The sequence below is a fragment of the Canis aureus genome, chromosome 24 (genome assembly GCF_053574225.1).
Source record: "Canis aureus isolate CA01 chromosome 24, VMU_Caureus_v.1.0, whole genome shotgun sequence".
NCBI lineage: Eukaryota > Metazoa > Chordata > Mammalia > Carnivora > Canidae > Canis > Canis aureus.
Genome location: NC_135634.1, coordinates 48822892 through 48840742, shown reverse-complemented (window position 1 = coordinate 48840742; position 17851 = coordinate 48822892). Strand labels below are relative to the sequence as shown.

Sequence of the window (17851 nt, the reverse complement as noted above, 5' to 3'; positions counted from 1 at the left end):
GCATCTGACCCTTTCCTCTTGGGGTGAGTGTGCATTTTTCCAAACCCCTAATGGACAAAAACTCAAGAACAATGGCCCTGCGTGTAGCTAACATTTGCACGAAAGAACAGAGGAGTTTTGTTGCTGGAGGTAGGGGGAAAGGGCATACATTAACTTAATCTTTATATTCTCATGAAAAACATACATCTGTTTTGAAGAGGACAGCATTCTACTCGGTGGCTTATTTTTGAAAGAATATACTGCACCAAAGCCCATCGTGATAAATACTAAAGGAATTAAAATAAAAGGCTCCTGGACAAGCCTACCACTCTGACAAATGTAATTATTTTCATTTTCTGTTTCCCTGTCTCCCTCATCCACACCAAGTTTTTGCCCGGTTGTCATTAAAGCTCCCTTTGCTTTTAAAAGCATTACATTGTGATGGAGATATCTCTTTTAGATAGTTATGTACCATTATTAAAGATTCAAAATATCATTAATTTCCTTCAAGCTCTATTATGTTTATCATCGATCACTGTGTCAGCACATTAATCACTTCTGTGGTTGCCTCAGGATTGTTGCTTAACTATCTACTTTTAATAGAAATCTGACCACTCTGGCCTTTCTCTGTGCCAACAAAGACATACCATTTCATGAGCTGCTGATCCCTTGAAACAAGTGAAGTCTTTTAATGGGTTCCTACACGGGACTGATTTTTTTTTTTTTTTTTTAATCATGAAAATCAAAGGCCAGAGAATTTTGCGGAAACAAGGAGAAATGTCCCTATTCTCCCACAGTCCCTGGATGCGGAGCAATTGTCGACACAGTTGTGACAACAACTCTGTCCAAGGAAGTTTCTCTGCAGCCCAGCTGTGCTTGGCTGACCGTCGCTCGGACGGCGGAGACGAGACCATCAGCCCAGGTTTAATGAGGGTGGAGGCCCGGTGCTGGCTCTTGCTGAGTGCAAGGTCTGGCAGTGTAGGGAAGCTTGGCAACATGAGCTTCGGAATCAGACTTGCACAGTTACTCAATAGGCGATGTTGGGTAAGTTAGGTGACCTTCCCGATCCTTGTTTCTTCGTATCTGAAACACATTACATCAGGCATTCATTCAATAAATGTTCATCGAACCCAGCACTAGATGCTGGGAATGTCACGGAGTTTACGCACATGGAGTGAGATGGGAGTAGACACATGGACACTTATCATTGTCCTGGAAGTCCCCAAGGGCAATGGTGGAGCCGAGCACCATGTATGAGAGCCCTCGGAGGGAATGTGAGCTTGTCAGGCTTGTTAGAGCATGAGTCAACCAACGGAGGACTGAAAGGAGCAGCATTTCAGCAGAGGGAGTGGAAAGTGCATAGTGTCCTTACTAAGAGGAAGTATGGTGACCAGGAAGTAGGGCATGATATAAGATATGGGCATTGAATGTCACCCTGACTACCCTGTGGAGACGCTCCCCCAGGTGAGCTAGAGCAGAGGCAGAGAGACCAAGGGTACCTATGTGGCTTGCTCCCTGTTAGGGCCTGGAGGCTGGCCCAGCACCTCAGGTAGAGTAAGTGCGGAATGAGTAATTTCTTCGGTGAATAAATGGGCCTGGTGATAGTTGTAGAGATGGGGAGACAGAGACAGATTTCAGAAATATTTAGGAGATAAGGTGGATGGACGGTCACTGCTGCCTGTCCTGGGGTGGGTCATCATCTAGACAGCCCTGTTGATTGTGGCTGGGAGCCCATGTCCTAGTTCCACCGACTGTTGGTAATGCAGGGTGGCCTCAACTGGAGCACCTGAGGCCTGTTGGCTCTGTCCATGGTTCCTTACCCTCCGGGGGTAGCCAGACCAATTCTTACCTGACCACAGAGGGACACCAATGAGCAAGTCCCATCATGCAAGCACATGTCAAGCCTCTGCTTACATCACACTTGCTCACATCCCTCCGGCCAAGCCCAAGGTTAGGGTGGAAGGTCACTCTAAAGCCACTTATGGCTATAGGAGGGAGAGGTGAAGAATGGGAGCCACAGTGAGCATCTATCAAACCATGAGCTAATGGATTCTTTACTCTTTCTCATCTTCTTTTAAAATACATTGGTTAAAAAGTTCGTTCTTCTCTCCCATTTCCCTCGTGGACTTGTCCTTCTGCTCCTTCTAGTTTTTCCCAGTTGTATGTAACCTAGACCATTTAAAATTAATACTCAGTCATGAAAATCTTCTAGAAGGGGCGTGCTGTTTATAATCCAAATCCCACCCCATGGTGTATTTAACCTTGAATATTACGAGTTTATTCTCTGAGGCCATCAGCTGTATCTCTTTCATAATGTTTGGTCATATTTTCTGGGAGTTGTAAAGCCCACAGTGGGCACTGAGTATGTGCTTGCTGATTGTGAATATGTTCCACCTTGCAGCTGTATCCTTTGTCAATGTTTTTGGAACATAACCATCATCATTTCCAAAATATCCCAATTTGATCCTGATCCTCCTCTCAAACATTCTCTGTCATTGGTTAGGTCTCAGAAAACACACCGCACATCACATCATCAGAATACAATACCAGCATCTGAAAGCTATGTAGTGCTTGCTGTATACCAGGCACTGTTCTAAGTGCTGATTTCATATGAAAATTTGAGAGTTCTACTCTCCCCCAACACGAATGTGCTGGAATATGATGGAATCATCTCAAGAGGGCCTCAACACTACACACCCATACCACAAACAAACACTTACTTGGTAAGAAGCTTTTCATATGTCCAAAGCCCTTCTGTTTGATTTGTAATGCTGAAGTGTTCACGCCAAAAATGGTACATTCCTTTATTTAAAAAAAAGAAACCCAACATTTACAGTAAAGAGTTCTATTTTGTACTTGCAAGAGCATGAACTCAGGTGGAGATGTGGGAGCTGATGAACACAGGCCCCGGGCCACCGGGGACTCTAAGGCTGTCTCATCTGACTGATGAAGATGAAGGAGTACGTGACCCAGTCCAAGATTGCTGAGGATTTCACAGTGCTCCCACTCTACTTTTAACTGTACTATAAAAATTCATTTCCCGACTGGAACTTGGCTCCAGAGGTTCCAGTTTGAAAGGGCTTCAGTCACCCTGAGCCATACTTCTCCCCAAGTGGGAAATAACATTCCATTTGATGTTGAGTGGGTCTAGGACCAAGAGTGAGAGAGTGAGAGGGAAGAAAACTCTTTTAAGCAAATGAAAGTAAGAGTTGTTTTTTTTTTTTTTATTTGGAATTCCTGGAGCACTCTTTTGATGTTTAAAAATTGCCTGCCAGCTTCTCATGGTTTATGTGCGGGTAATGGACATCTTCATTCTGGTGGTGACATTTAAGAGCATCTAGTCTGACGGGGAGAATCTTAATAGAAGCACAGTATGGAAATATGGATTCTTTTATAATGTATGTGGAATCCACTACTTTCTTACTGAAAGCAGTTCTGATATCTGGCACTTTCCCATCAGTCTGAGCCCTCTGCTCCTCCGCACATCTCTCTCTCTCTCACTCTCTTTCTCTCTCACACACACAGACACACGCACACACACACACACACACATGCCCCAAGGGCCAAAGCGATGTTGAATGTGACTTCTTGCTCTCTACTCCAGCCGGTCATGGATGAGGGTCTGTGTTCACGTAGTTGGCCCGTGTTATAGGACAGCATGAAGTTGCCCAGAGCTTCTAGCTGATTTTTTTATTGTTATGCCTCATAACCATGCAATATTCCATCAAATTAAAGGGCAAAATTTATTTCTGATGAGCACTGGGTGTTATATGCAACGAATGAATTACTGACTTCTGTATCTGAAACTGGTGACTTACTGATGTACCCATTGTACTAACCAAATGTACTAGCTACTTAATACTGATGTACTAACTAATGAAATGAATGATGCTGACTAATTGAATTTAATTAAAAAATAGAAATTAAAAAATTTATGTATCTACTTCTCTGTTATTCACTTATCTACCTCTTATTATTTATTTACCTATTTCTCTGTTATTCCCTGTTATTTAACATTTAAGTTGTTCCTATTATTTTTCTCTAACACTTATTATGTCAAATAACTGCTATTTTAAAATAGCTTATATCTTTCATTTACTCATTTCCTGTAGTCATTCCTTCCAGATACATTTCTCTAGCTGGGAAGACGAGGCAAACAGGTTGGTCACCAGAATACCCCCGTGCACAAGAGGTGTGTGCTAATTTCTGACGCCACCTGTTGCAGGTCATGCGCGTGCACACACATGCAGATACTCAGGCACATGCATGTGGGTGTGTGTGTACTCTTCCCCATCCAATTTCACCAGCCACAGATGTTATGACTTAAACTCTTTCTAATTCAAGTTTAAAATGGTTCTCACATTCGCTCTTATGTTCATTTGTTTTTCAGATGCTGGTTTACTCCCTTTACCTTCCTTTATGTGTGTATTTTTTTATATTTGGCCATGACTCATTCTCCTAGAGCATCTTTAAGCCCTTCCAAATATGCATATTTTCAAAGGGCGTTCTCAATGTGAATCATACTTGTCAACACAACTCATGTAAACATTTTATCTTACATGTTACCCTCTATATTTTAACTGAGTGCTTTATGTTAATCAATGTTATAAAATTTTTTAAAAATTGAATTGCTCGTCAGTTTGTTTCCTGTCTTCTTTAATACTGAAAAAAAACCCAGATTATTTTTATTTCTTCAAAGGCAGGCTATTTTCTACTGATTTTTCCCTATGAATATGCTTGCAATAACTAAATAACCTACTTTATTTGGGGATCACTGTGTAAACTGATACACATCAGTTTTTCTTCAAATTGCTTTCAGATTATCCCGTTATTTATACTACAACACATCTCTACCTCTTTTTTCCCAAAGACTGTGTAATAAAATACTGGGGTTCATCCTGCCTTGTGTAGTCTATGCATTTATCTTTGTATCTATTTTTTAACAACTCCACACAACTTTTTATTATTGTTATAGGAGCTAGTATTCTGTTTTCTAAAAAAGCTAAGTTTTGGTTCATTTTCTTCTATTTGGAATATTTTCTACAATACAGAGGAAAGACTCCAGGTTTTGTAGAACATGAAGTTTATATGGTTAGGGGCCATCTTAAGGAAGACAAGAAAATTATAAACACAAAATATCCGGGCTGCAAGTGAAGGGCCTTAGAACACGCGGAGTCCTGGGCCTACCTGACTGAGCTCCGCAGAGATCCGCTCAGTCCCACCTGTCTCACTGCCATCTCAGCTGAATGGGTGGATCTTTTTCATAACTGCCACCCAGTCACAAACCGATAGCCTTGTTTATAGAACACAATGCTTTTCGCCTCATTTGTTTTCTTTTTCTACCTTCCTATTAAGGCTTTGCAATGCTGCTTATCCATCCAAGAGCAATTCATTGAGCACCTCTTCAGCAATTCTGCAATTTTGCAAGTTTTTTTTTTTTTTGATGGCATCCATTGCATGTGATTTGATTTGTTATTATTCCAAATCCTTGAGTATTTTATGAATCGGATCTTGAATTTCAAAACAGGTTTATTTGCTAATGACTTTGTTTATTTTTTCATGGCTGATGACTTTCATCATCATCATTATTATTATTATTATTATTATTATTATTTGCTGTATATTTTTCTTACAGCTGTCCCTTTCACAGAAGCCTATATACTAACCTTTTGGTTTTCAGCTAGTTTGTCTTTTAGATTTCCAGAGTAGATCACGTTGTCTTCAACTAATCATATTTTAAAATTCTGGTGTGGCTGTTCCTTGCCATACCTAGAAAAACTCCCCATGGGGAGTTTTATTATTCTTGTTAATTTTTAAAAATGTTTTTAATTGCTGCAAAAAACATAACATAAAATTTACCATCAAAACAATTTTTAATGTACCTTTATTAGTGTGGAGTACATGCACACTGTTGTGCAACAGATCTTTAAAATTTTTTCATCTTGCAAAACCCAAACTGTATCCCCACTAAACACTAACTCCCCATTCTCCACTCCTCCCCAGGCCATCGAACAACCATTTTACTCTCTGTGTCCATGAATCTGACTACTCAAGGGACCTCTTATAAGTAGCATCATTCAATATTTGTCCTTCTGTAGCTGCTTGTTTTACTTAGCATCAGGTTGCAGCATGTGACAGGACTTCCTTCCTTTTTATGGCTGAAGATGATTCCCTTGTATGGGTAGACCACATGTTTATCCACTCATGTTTTGATGGAGCTCCATCCCTCTGATAGAATCCCAATTCCCCTCCAAATCCCTGCACAGTGGTCTTCTTCTCCAAGGCCTTGCCCTGGTTCACCTCCCCCCCGCCCCAACCTGGACTCCCTCTTCACTGCTTTCTTTCTGTTCCTCAGAAGACACCAAATTTGTCCCTGCCTTAGGGCCTTTTTATGTGCTTTCCCCCTCCTCTGTCACTAATGTTCTTTCCTGTATCTTTCATTTCAAATGTCACCTCCTCACTGAGGCCTGATTACTCATTGAAGTAGAGACCCCATCTCTGTCACATTCTACTGTGCTGCTGGCTTGGACGTTCCTTCATCACGTGAATCATGACCTGCCTCCACCTGCCTCTCAATTCCAGTGTCTGCTATCCTTGTGCCCCTGCTAGAAGTAAGTTCCACGAGGGGTGGAGGCTTATTTAACTGACTCACCGCTGTGTGCCCAGGCCCAGCTAGCCGCTGGTGGGTGCTTATTAAATATCTCTCTAGTGAATTTACTTATTTACTTATTATGTATTTTCCCTGTGTTACTGCTTTGGGGTAGGAGGGACTTAAAACACATAACAGTAGTGGAGATGGTGGTTATCTTTGTTTCATTTTTGAGCTGAAGTTGTCTTTCAGATAATCTACCATTATGTCTCATGTGGTGTTTTAAATGATATTTAAGCATTTTAAGGAAAGAATTCTTAGAACAGTTTTGTTAGGGATTTATGATGAACCTCAGCATCTATTTGCAAAGTTATTCTTTATTCATCTATGCAAGGAGAGCATGAGCATGAGCCTGAGACCCTCTGGATCAGAGACCCTTGCTCTAAAGTAAAGCAGTGACTGGTGTGTCACTCTGTTAAACGGCTTTAATTGCTTTGTGTAAGAGGAGTCACCCTTGCATGAAATGACTGTCTAAAATTATTTTGATATTAATCAGAACAATTAAAACCAACAATATCTTTGACTGAAAACCGTGGCTGCGTAAAGACTACGCTGTTTGGAGCTGCCAAACGATGGCATTTCATGTGTTCGGCCTTTTGGTTTACGTTCCTGTGCTCAGAGCTGCTCATAATTGATCACAGGCGGAATATATTTTGGGGGCTATTAGCCATTTACTTCCTCTACCTGAAATTGTCTTTGCAAGTTCTTCGCTTTGTATACTGGGATCTGAGCATTTTTCTTTTTTAAGTTCAGTCAACATATAGTACATCATTAGTTTCAGAGGTAGAGTTCAGTGACTCATCAGTTGCATACGACACCCAGTGCTCATCCCATCATGTGCCCTCCTTCATGCCCGTCACCGAGTGACCCCTTCCCCCCACCCACCTACCCCCCTCCAGCGACCCTCAGTTTGTTAACCAAGAGTTAAGAGTCTTTCATGGTTTGTCTTCCTCTCTGATTTTTTCCCATTCAGTTCCCCCTCCTTCCCCTATGATCCTCTGCACTATTTCTTATATTCTGCTTATGAGTGAAACCATATGATAATTGTCTTTCTCTGATTAACTTATTTCTTTCAGTATAATACTCTCCAGTTCCATCCACGTCAATGTAAATGGTAAATAGTCATCCTTTCTGGGTGGTAGTCCACTGTAATATAGACCACATCTTTATCCATTCATCTGTTGAAGGACATCTTGGCTACACATTTTAAATATATATGCTTTTGACTCTGACAAGGTAAACACTAGCATTCCTGTGTATGAATTTATTTCAGTTTCTTGAATTGAAGCCATGACAATGGAGAGAGAGGTTAGATGAGATAGAGATTAGAGATAGAGATAGAGATAGAGATAGAGATAATTTCACATAGGCCCAGATTATATCGAACAGGTAACCTGATTTAGTGGTTTTCTAAATTAAGCTATTTTCTAAATTAAGCTAATAAGGTAAATGTTGGAAAACAAAACCTATGCATTCTTAAATGAGTAAAGATATTATATATGTTCACAAATAATCCACGTTGAAACCCCGGCTCACTATGAAAAGTGAGCAAAGAAAAATAATAGAAAGTCAGAGGATAAAATTGTCCAACATAACTATAGACTCCAAAAGGTGGACCTTGATTTGGGGGAAATCAGAAAGTGCCCAGCAGCACCCACCCTGACCCCTGGTGTTGTATCAACCGTGTCTCCAGACTCTGCCAAAGGCCCCTAGGTCAGAGCAACCCCAGGGAGAACCATGGGGTGAGAGAGCAGCGTTCCACAGCCACTAGCCACCTGCATGGCTGGTGAGCGCAAACCACAACCGCACCGTCAAGCTCCAGCCCCGTGTGAGTGGATAAGCTTCAGAATCCGAAATGGAATATTCCTCAGCCATTGGAAGCGACAAATACCCACCATTTGCTTTGACGTGGATGGATCTGGAGGGTATTATGCTGAGTGAAATAAGTCAATCAGAGAAGGACAAACATTATATGGGCTCATTCACTTGGGGAATATAAAAAATAGTGAAAGGGAATAAAGGGGAAAGGAGAAAAAATGAGTGGGAAATATCAGAGAGGGAGACAGAACATGAGAGACTCCTAACTCTGGGAAACGAACTAGGGGTGGTGGAAAGGGAGGTGGGCGGGGGGGTTGGGGTGGCTGGGTGACGGGCACTGAGGGGGGCACTTGATGGGATGAGCACTGGGTGTTATGCTATATGTTGGCAAATTCAACTCCAATAAAAAGAAATTTTTTAAAAAATAAAATAAAATGTGATAAAAGATTATATCTGACAAAAAAATAAAAAAATAAAAAAGAATCCAAAAAGGCATGGGAGGCTGAAGCTTGCGGCTATACCTGGGGCACCCGTATCGCCCAGGAGGAAACCGATGGCCTGCTAGAACTGGTGGCCAAGGGGGGCTTGAGTATCACCACGACAGCAATGGCAGGGATGGTTGGGAATGCCACTGGGACGTGAGCACGCTGGGCCCAGCAGTGGCTGGAAGCTACAGTCCTCCTCCCACCTCAAGGAAGCAGCTTCCTGAACCTGGATTGTCATGCGGTGAGGCTGCAGGCCTCAGGCAGCCACCTGGCTCGCCAGTGGTGAGGACCACCCTGCAGACACTGTCCCCTCCTTCCTTCCGGGTCTCCTGCTGTCCCTCCATCGGGGCCACAGGAAGCCCAGAGGCAGAAAGCATGTGAACACAATCCATACTGGGCTTCGTTCTGGAGTCCTTTCCCCAAATTACTTACAAGCCAGCATCGTTTATTCTTCTCCTTGAATGGAAAGCTTATTTGTTATGTATTGAATTCTAACATGTAATAATCATATTTGTTTATTCTGCTCTGCAGCTGTAGCTTGTCTTTTGAAAAACAGATTCCTCATTATCACAATCATCTGCTTTTCAGTGTGGTTTAACATCCACTGGAGCTTGCAGGGCTCATTTTGTTGGCCAAACTATTATTTCCCCATGTTGTGTCTTAAAGGACTAATAGGCAAAAGCCTTCTGATCGCCGTGGGCAGAGTGCCTGGCCCTTGCTAGGAATTTAGTAGATTTTAACACTTGGCGAAGAGGTTTGCCCTACCTGGCTTTCCTTTTCATTAAAAGAAATTTTCTTTTTCTTTAGAATTGCCCCTCTGCATGTTTGCTGGGATGATTTATTTCATCCTGAGCATATACCTCATTAGTCTTCTGTTTTTCAGGCCAGAACTTCCGACAGTAGCCAAAGCTTTGCCTCTAAGTCGCATTTGACCAATGCTGCTTTATTACGAACTGATGTTTTGCCCAAGCGCACGCCACTTGTTCAGTGCAAATGCTTTGTTTTTAATGAGGAAAATTTAGACTTAATATCTGCAAGGAAAAGTAAGAGTTGGGTATCTGACATCACTCCTAATCCTCTGGGATGCTGGAAATGCGCAACATCTGGGTACAATAAACAATAATAAGGCCTAATAATGTTTCCATTGCTCAGCATCTCTTAATAACCTGTCTACAGATTTTCCAAATGCCCTATGCAAATAATCACAATAAAGTTTCAAAACCACAGGCATCATTAGCTTGTATATCCTGAGAATGATTTTGCCGAGCCAAATAGGGACATGCACACGTGGTATAAAATTCCTGGCCGAGAGAAACATCTATCACAGCACATGGGGAAATGCTTAATGAGTTACACAAAAACAAAATGTCCAGACTCCTGAAGATTTGATTTGTGTTGCATCTTGATGCAGGTACCGAGGATGGAAGGGTCGGGATGATTAAACTCCAACTAGAGCCTGTGGAACAGTGCAAAAAATTTCAGCATTCAGTTTGGCTTTTTTTTTCTTTCTTAACTTTAAATACATTTGGGTTTTGCATTGCTCTTAAATGTACTAAATAACACTCACAAGAGTCCTACCAATGCAGCCGTAAGACAAGACCATAATTTATTGGGGAAATTGACCAAAACAAAAATACATTTCTGGAAAAGGTGAAGAATGACTTTACCTTTCTCTTTCCCTTTTGCTGAGCAGTTCTGTGTACTTGGCTCAGGCAGGAAAAACATGCATTGATGAATTAGGTGTTACGAGCACCCCCTGCCATGTTAGGATGGAGGACCTGTTGGCATACTTTCCCCTAATTACCTGTCATTTTCTCTCTCTCCTTGGGAATGTCAGGGAGCTGTCCAGAAAAATAATTGCTTCACGCAGTGGGCGGGTCAAGACCTTTTGGAAGAAAGAATAAAATATCACATTCAAATATCTGTCTTGCAAACTCTCATATTTTGTACTTCCCACAATTCCACTGTGTAAACGAGTGATATGTGTGGGTCAGTCTGTGTATTACCTTTCGAGGCGGTGAGTGTTCTGGGGATACAACGTAGAAATATATGGTCTCTTTCTCGAAGACATGTAAGGTAACGAAACCTTGCTAATTTAACATCATCCAGGAATATGAAGTAGTATTTGTGCTTCTAGGTGAGTTAAAAAGTACAAATACACTGGCCTATTATTTCTGGGAAGATGTACCAATGCCAGATAATCTCATGTCTCACTCTCGAGACAGTGAGCTGTGTGTTTCCAAATCTAGGCCCCAGTCCCACTTTGTAGCATCAGTGTTTTCTGATAATTGGATGCAGGCACATTCTCGAAACAGATTAGAGAGCAGGTGTCCAGGTAATGCTGAACGACACCATGCTTATGCAAGGGGGGTAGAAACTTCTCGAGAACTGGAAGCTCAGGAAGGCTTCCACACAGTTAGAGAAGCAGGTAGGAGGAGACAGGGTCCTAGTGTCAGGCAGCCTCGACTTAGGCTCAGTTATGAAGTCCCCTGCCCTACGCCACCCTGGTTTGATAGCAAGACCTGGAGGAGAGAGGACAGGTGGACAAGGGAACTCAGCACCCCTGCGAGCTCCCTGATGGCCTGATCTCATGTGCAGGCACAGCTGGTAATAGTGGGTTGCACCCCAGCATCTCAGGGCCTCTGACAGAGGCAGCTTCTCATCAGCAGATGCGGCTCCTGAGGGGGTCTGCTCCTGGGATCGTCTCCCCAGGCCTCCCCACCTGGAACCTGTGCACCCACATCAGTGCTGTGAAGACCTTCTCTGTGTCCCTGCTCCTGGGGTCAAAAAACCCCAAAGTAAAGCTGTTTGCATTCTGGATTTTAAAGGGGAGCATCTAACTAGACACATGCTTGTGAAGATTTCAAATTCCAGAAGCACAGGTAACCTTCCAAAACAAAACAGAACGGGCCAGCATTTAGGCTTCTTGGCAGCATGAAATCACAGTCCTAGTGAGGCATCAGCTTCTGAGGTGTTTTTTTTTTCTTTTTTCTTTCTTTTTTTTTAATGTTCTATTTATTTATTCATGAGAGGCACAGAGAGAGAGACAGAGACAGAGAGAGATAGAGATATAGGCAGAGAGAGAAGCAGGTTCCCTGCGGGGGAGCCTGATGCCTGATGCAGGACTCAGTCCCAGGACCCCAGGATCATGTCCTGAGCCAAAGGCAGATGTTTCAACCACTGAGCCATCCAGGTGCCCCTAGAGGAGATACCTTGAAAACTGAACAGTGATCAAAATATGGAAGGCCACAATGGCAAAGATATGACATAGAATAAATTGCACGAAAAGCAATGAGTTAGTAAGTAACCATTGATAACAAGATCATACAGTTTCATGCAAAAGTAAAAAAGAAAAAATCATACAAAAGAAATGGGGCTGTTATATAAAAATTACTTAATGCCAATAGTCTGCATCTCAGATTTCCAATGATTTCCCCAACATCTTGGAAGGGGGTCTGGACAGAAGAAAAAAAATTATTAGCATGCTACATGCTAATTCTTTTGTCGTATGTGGAGGAGCTAGGGGATGCAGTCTAAAATGTTGATGGAAAAATTATATTATTATAATGACATATATGTATGCATTACATATATTACTTTAAACTTAAGTATTAAAATTGTTGGAGATAAGCAGAAAGTCTTAAAAAAAATCATAACAAGAAAAGAGTGAGCATTGCTTAAGCAATATGGCCAAGAGTAGGGAGGGAAATAAATCAGAAGCATGAAGGAAACATAAAAAACAGAAATCCTAAACTAGGACGACAGACTTAAGACCAAGCAAACAGTTAATATGGCAAAATAAATGTGTTAAACTGTTGTATTAAAGGACAAACTCTCAGACTGTATCAAAACAAATGCAAACGTGTGCCTCCCTTCAAACTCTCTCTTTGAAACATGACTGTCTTACTGGAGAAGACAGATTCTTGGGGAAAGGATTTCCTGTCCTACAGGATGGAAGGAAAACCAGCAAGAAGACATCCATCCGTCTGTCCACCCTTCATTCGTTCACCCAGCTCGTGTCTCTAGAATGTCCACCGACGTTGAGGGTGGTTCTGGGGCATAGGATGGAGGATGAGACACCGCGATGTCCATCAGAGCTCGGGAAGGTGACATTCGGGAGGGGAGCACAGACATGGCCAAGGTGGGCCTCTTTGGCGGTGAAGGAAAGAGCAGAGCACAGGCTGGCTCTTGGGGGAAGACATCAGCTGGAAGCAGGTGGGGTCATTAGATCATGGGTCATCTGTATCTACATTTCATGTGGGAAAAATCAGATCAGATAAATAATACGTGCTCTTGCACTTGAAATGGACCCATTCTGTGCACATTTCAGTGCTTTTCTTTTTCAATTCTTAATACTATTTTTTTTTTTTTTGCCACGGGGGCTACCTCTCGGGGTGGACACTGGCCATCCCACACACCAGAGCTTGACCCTCCGTAGTCCCCTTCCAAGGGTGAAGCCTGGGAACTGGTTGAACACAAAGAAGCTCTGAGTTATACGTGTGAACTTTTCTTAGAGCAGAGGGAGTATAAAACGACCAGTGAAAGTCAGAATTCAAGAAATCCACCTGCACGGAGCAGAGAATTGAAATGTTGCACTGTCCCGAGTGGGGCTGGAAACGTGCAATTACTTTAAAGTATTTTTTATAACCGATCAGCCATTGTGTTAAGGTCTGAGGTTTCCCCTAGTTCTCTGAAGGTTTTTTTTAATAATTCTGCATATTTTCAGAACCAGGCAGGGGGAGCGTGAGGTGATCACAGCTTTCTATGTGGCTTCCATCTGTCCAAGGGGCTCGCATCTCTCCCTGTCGGGGCCTGTCTGGGTGGAGCCCCCAGAAGCAGACCCCACGATGAAGATGTGAGTGCAGGTTGCGAGCTTTGGAGGTGATCGCGAAAAGCAATGGCAAACGAGTCGGGAAAGGCTTCAGGATGGGAGACCAGTGCCAGGTGCCCTCATTAATGAGCAGATCGTCCCCTCTGGGCATCTGGGGCTCATTCCCACTTTGCAATCTGGGACCCCGCAGAGAACAGGCTTCCAAGGGGTCTCCCCTGAGGGGTGGGGAGCTGGATGCCTACCTGCGTGGTTCCTTCCAGCTGGCAAAGTTCTGCTCCGGCCTGTTGACTCTCCAGCTTGGTCAGCCAAGCCTGGCTCTGCAGCCACGGAAAGCCCTGAAGCACACGGTCACAGGGACGTGCAGCAAGAAGCCATGGGCACGCCCATGAATGGAGTGTGCCAAGGTGACACCAGTGGACTCTAACAGTATCTACTGAAAGTTGTCCCTCCGCTCTCCTCAGCTGCTCCTTTTTTCATTTCTTTGTGAGGCGGGTGCTGTGGGCCTGAGTCTGCTAAACCACTGTGGTCTCTGTTAGACTTTCCCTCCTTCTCCTCCTTCCTTCCCGCCTGCACATGTTTCTTGAGCACCCACTCTGTTTAGGCCTCGGCGATGACAGGTGGCTGGACATCTGTGTGTGCAGATCCTCCACGATGCTGTGCATAAGCATAAAATATGGTGGACCTGCAACTGCCTTCTCCCTCGGAAGCTGGAAGAAGGGATCCGTCCATCTATCCGCCTGTCTGTCCATTCATACACCCACCCACCCGCTCATTTATTCAAAAAACATTCATGGAGGGCCTAATGCGCGCTAGGCAGTGCCAGGCACTGGGGATACAGCAGTGACCAAAACGGGTAGCAATCTTGCCATCACAAGTGTTGCTTCCTTGTGAGGGGCACAGACAAAAGCAAGACAGAAAGGCAAGTTCTGCAGTACGTCAGTGGTGCTCACCTGGTACCGAAAGCCAGGGAGAGGGACAGGGATTGTGATGGGCAGCTGGCATCTTCACAAGAATGTTTGGGAGCTGTTCCTCAGAGAAGGCGACATTTGCATCCTCCCCACCCTGCCAAGGGGAGAGGAGGCTGGCCTTGAAGGTGCCCACAGGGGCCAGGAGCTGTGCCGGCCTGGCACATCCTAGAAAGATGAAAGCCGTGCAGCTGGGCCACGGTGAGCCAGAGGGTAAGGAGGAGCTGGGTTATGCAGGCATGGAAGCCATCGGTTGGGATGAGAAGCCCTGGAGGGGTTGGAGCTACCCAGTTCTGTGACCCCGCTTGGGTTTTAACAGGGTCACTCTGGTTGTTGTGTTTAGAGTAAATGAAAGGAGCGAGATTGTCCTAGGTGGCCGGGCTAGCAGGCAAGGGCGATACCCCAGGGGATGAGAGGAGTGCAGTACAGGGCTGCCCCTTACAGGCTGTGCCTGCACAACATGAGGGGGCGCCATTGCAGCAAACCTTGTTGGAGTGATGCAATGAGATCCCCCCTGGGTGGGCCAGGGGGTTAGCAGTGGATGGGGTGACAGGCTTTAGGATTCTGGACCTATCTGGAAGGTAAGGCTAACAGGCCTCGCCAACAAGGTCCCCTTCCTATTGGAAATGGGATCACCTTTTGTTGTCCCCCTCAGAGGGCCCCTCTCCAGAGAGCAGGTACTCTTTGATTCTCAGGAACCCTCAGAATGGCGCCGGGTGTTCCGCTGGTCTCGTCGTAGGTCATCAATCTCCCCAGAGCCTGCGGAAGACAAAGTGGAAAGTGAGCCCAGATACATCTCTGGAGACAAGGTGCCTATTAATAGAATGTCATATGTGGTCAATGACATCGTAGGGATTTGTGTTTTCTGAAGGGAAAAAAATATTTTGTCTTTGATGGATTTTCTGTTTTACAGACGTAATTAATCACAACGTCTTAAGAAATCAATTTCTCTAATAGCAAAAATAATCTATGTTTTGCCAACTGGAAACACCGCTTTCATGTAAGAAACACTCTCTCTCAGTTGATTGTACTTCTTGGCGCCAAGAGCAAGAATTCTGTCCGTGTGCACAGATTATAATGATTCACTGAGGAAGTAGGAAGTTCTCAGACCAGCGGAGAGCGGTCAAGTGCTTTTGCGTTACCAAACGGACTCGTGCCCAGAAATGGGCTTGACACAGAAACAGTAAAATGGACGAGAACAATTGTTTCCCAGACTTCTGAGCAATAAATACACGTGTCTACAGAGTGTCATGCAATAATCCGGAATCAATCGAAGACTGCGTAGAACATGGCAGGTGTTCTCTTAGTCCCAGGCCCTGCCCCCACCGCAGCCCCCCCACCCAGTACCGCCGGGAGAGGGGCTCTGGTGTCTCCCAGCACACCCCGGGGCGGCCCGGCCCCCTGTCTGTGGCTTCCCACTTGAGCAGCGCTCGTTTTTGGAAAGTTCTTCTGTTAATCAGAAATCTGCTCTGCTGCCATCTCCCCATCGGCCCTAAGGTCTGTCTTCTGGAATTGCAGAGAATTTGTGCAGCTCTGCTTGCAAAGAGATAAAGACGGGCATCGGGGCACCGGTAGCGTCTTACTTGTCGCAGCTCCCCCTTTGCAGCCCCTTGGACTCGCCCCGAGGACGGTCTCCTTGAAGCAGCCGTTTGCACCGAGGCCTGTCAAGGGGCCGCTGTTCCTACAGAGACTCACCCCATACTTTCCACATCTGTCCCCATGTTTCTGGGCGGGACTCGAGTCCAGGCCCGTGTCTAGCATGCCTCATCCCTGCCATGGGCTCCAGAGGGAGAGTCACTTTGGGGAAAAGGTTCCACTTGTTTGAAAACAACCAGGGAGCTCACACTTGGCTCACCCCAGCCCAGAGGTTCGGGCTCTGTTGGAAGAGAAAATCCAGCACCCCGAATCCGCCAGGGTTTGGAGGACAGCTCTCAAGAGAGGATGGCTTGATGTATAAATTTTAACTGCCTTTGTCATTTTCCTGCCAGGCCTAACCTTGTACAAATGTGCTTTTAATTAAGCAAGAGCTTTGCTTATCATTCTCCCGCTCTGTTCAGTTTCCAGAGACTGCGCCAAACAGTCTCGGTCAACTTCTTCACTTTCCGGGGGTGGGGTGGGGGGTGCCCAGCCACGGCAGCTGGTGTGCTGGCTGGGGTCCCGGCCGCGGGGTGACGCGCGGGGTCAGCAGGGTCCCCGGGAGCACCTGGCGGGGTGCCGCCCGTGTCCGTAGGCCCGGCCCCTGGTCGGCTGACTCGGTCCTGGGTGAGTGTAGAGGACGCGTCCCGGGGGGCGGGGGGACAGGCCGGTCAGCAAAGGGACTCGGGTTCCCTGCTCCAGAGGCCACAGCTGCAGAGCGTTTGGGTTGTGGGGGAATGTTGCCGTCCCAGAGTCAGAACTCAGAACAAAGTGACTCTTTCCCAAAATTAAAAAGAAAGAAAGAAAGAAGAAAGAAAGAAAGAAAGAAAGAAAGAAAGAAAGAAAGAAAGAAAGAAAGAAAGAAAGAAAGAAAGAAAACAAGATAAACAGAAACACCCGACGGGGGGTGGAACAGTGCCCTCGTGCCCCAAGTGCGCTGTGCCCTGCAAGAGGGAACGCCTAGGGAGTCATCTCGGATGGGCTGTTGACGTTCCGGGGGCAAATGCCTCCTTGCCACACTGGGCTGGGTGACATTTCTCCATTGCAGTCCGAATTCCAGCATTTTCCAAGGGGAGTGGGTCTAAGGACGTTATTTCAGCAAGAGTGGCCCGGTGCCCCCCCAAGCCTCCTCCGGCAAGTCCCGACGCCTGACAAGTGGATTTGCAGAGCGAGAGTTAAAGGACAGGCCTTTGGGGTCAGAGGCCACAAAGCCTGGAGCTGTCACCACAGTTGTCTCACTGCAGGTATTTGCCGATACCAGTTGGTTCCTCCGCTTTCCTTCACCTCAGGGAGGCTGACGCTCCAGATGGGTGGCCTGGGTCTCCGGGCTCAGCTGCTCGCTTAGGTCCACACCCCTGTCTGGTGTCTGCAATTCCAGGGGGGAGCGTGGCCTCTCCGTGTCCGCCAGCCAAGCCCTTGGCTCTAGGCTGCTCTGAAGTGGGAGTGGCAGGCAAGTTCACGTCTATGGTTTCAGGAGTGACCGTCCCTT

At 45.2% G+C, this 17851-nt stretch overlaps 1 long non-coding RNA gene across 1 annotated transcript; it reads right to left on the bottom strand.

Annotated features, from left to right (window-relative positions):
• Positions 1-9567: 9567 nt before the first annotated feature.
• Positions 9568-14144, bottom strand: LOC144296554 (uncharacterized). The gene is made up of 3 exons (XR_013363645.1): positions 14005-14144; positions 10736-10816; positions 9568-10387 (listed from the first exon to the last, which is right to left on the bottom strand). It is a non-coding gene; the product is annotated as an uncharacterized LOC144296554 (long non-coding RNA).
• Between the last annotated feature and the right edge of the window lie 3707 nt (positions 14145-17851).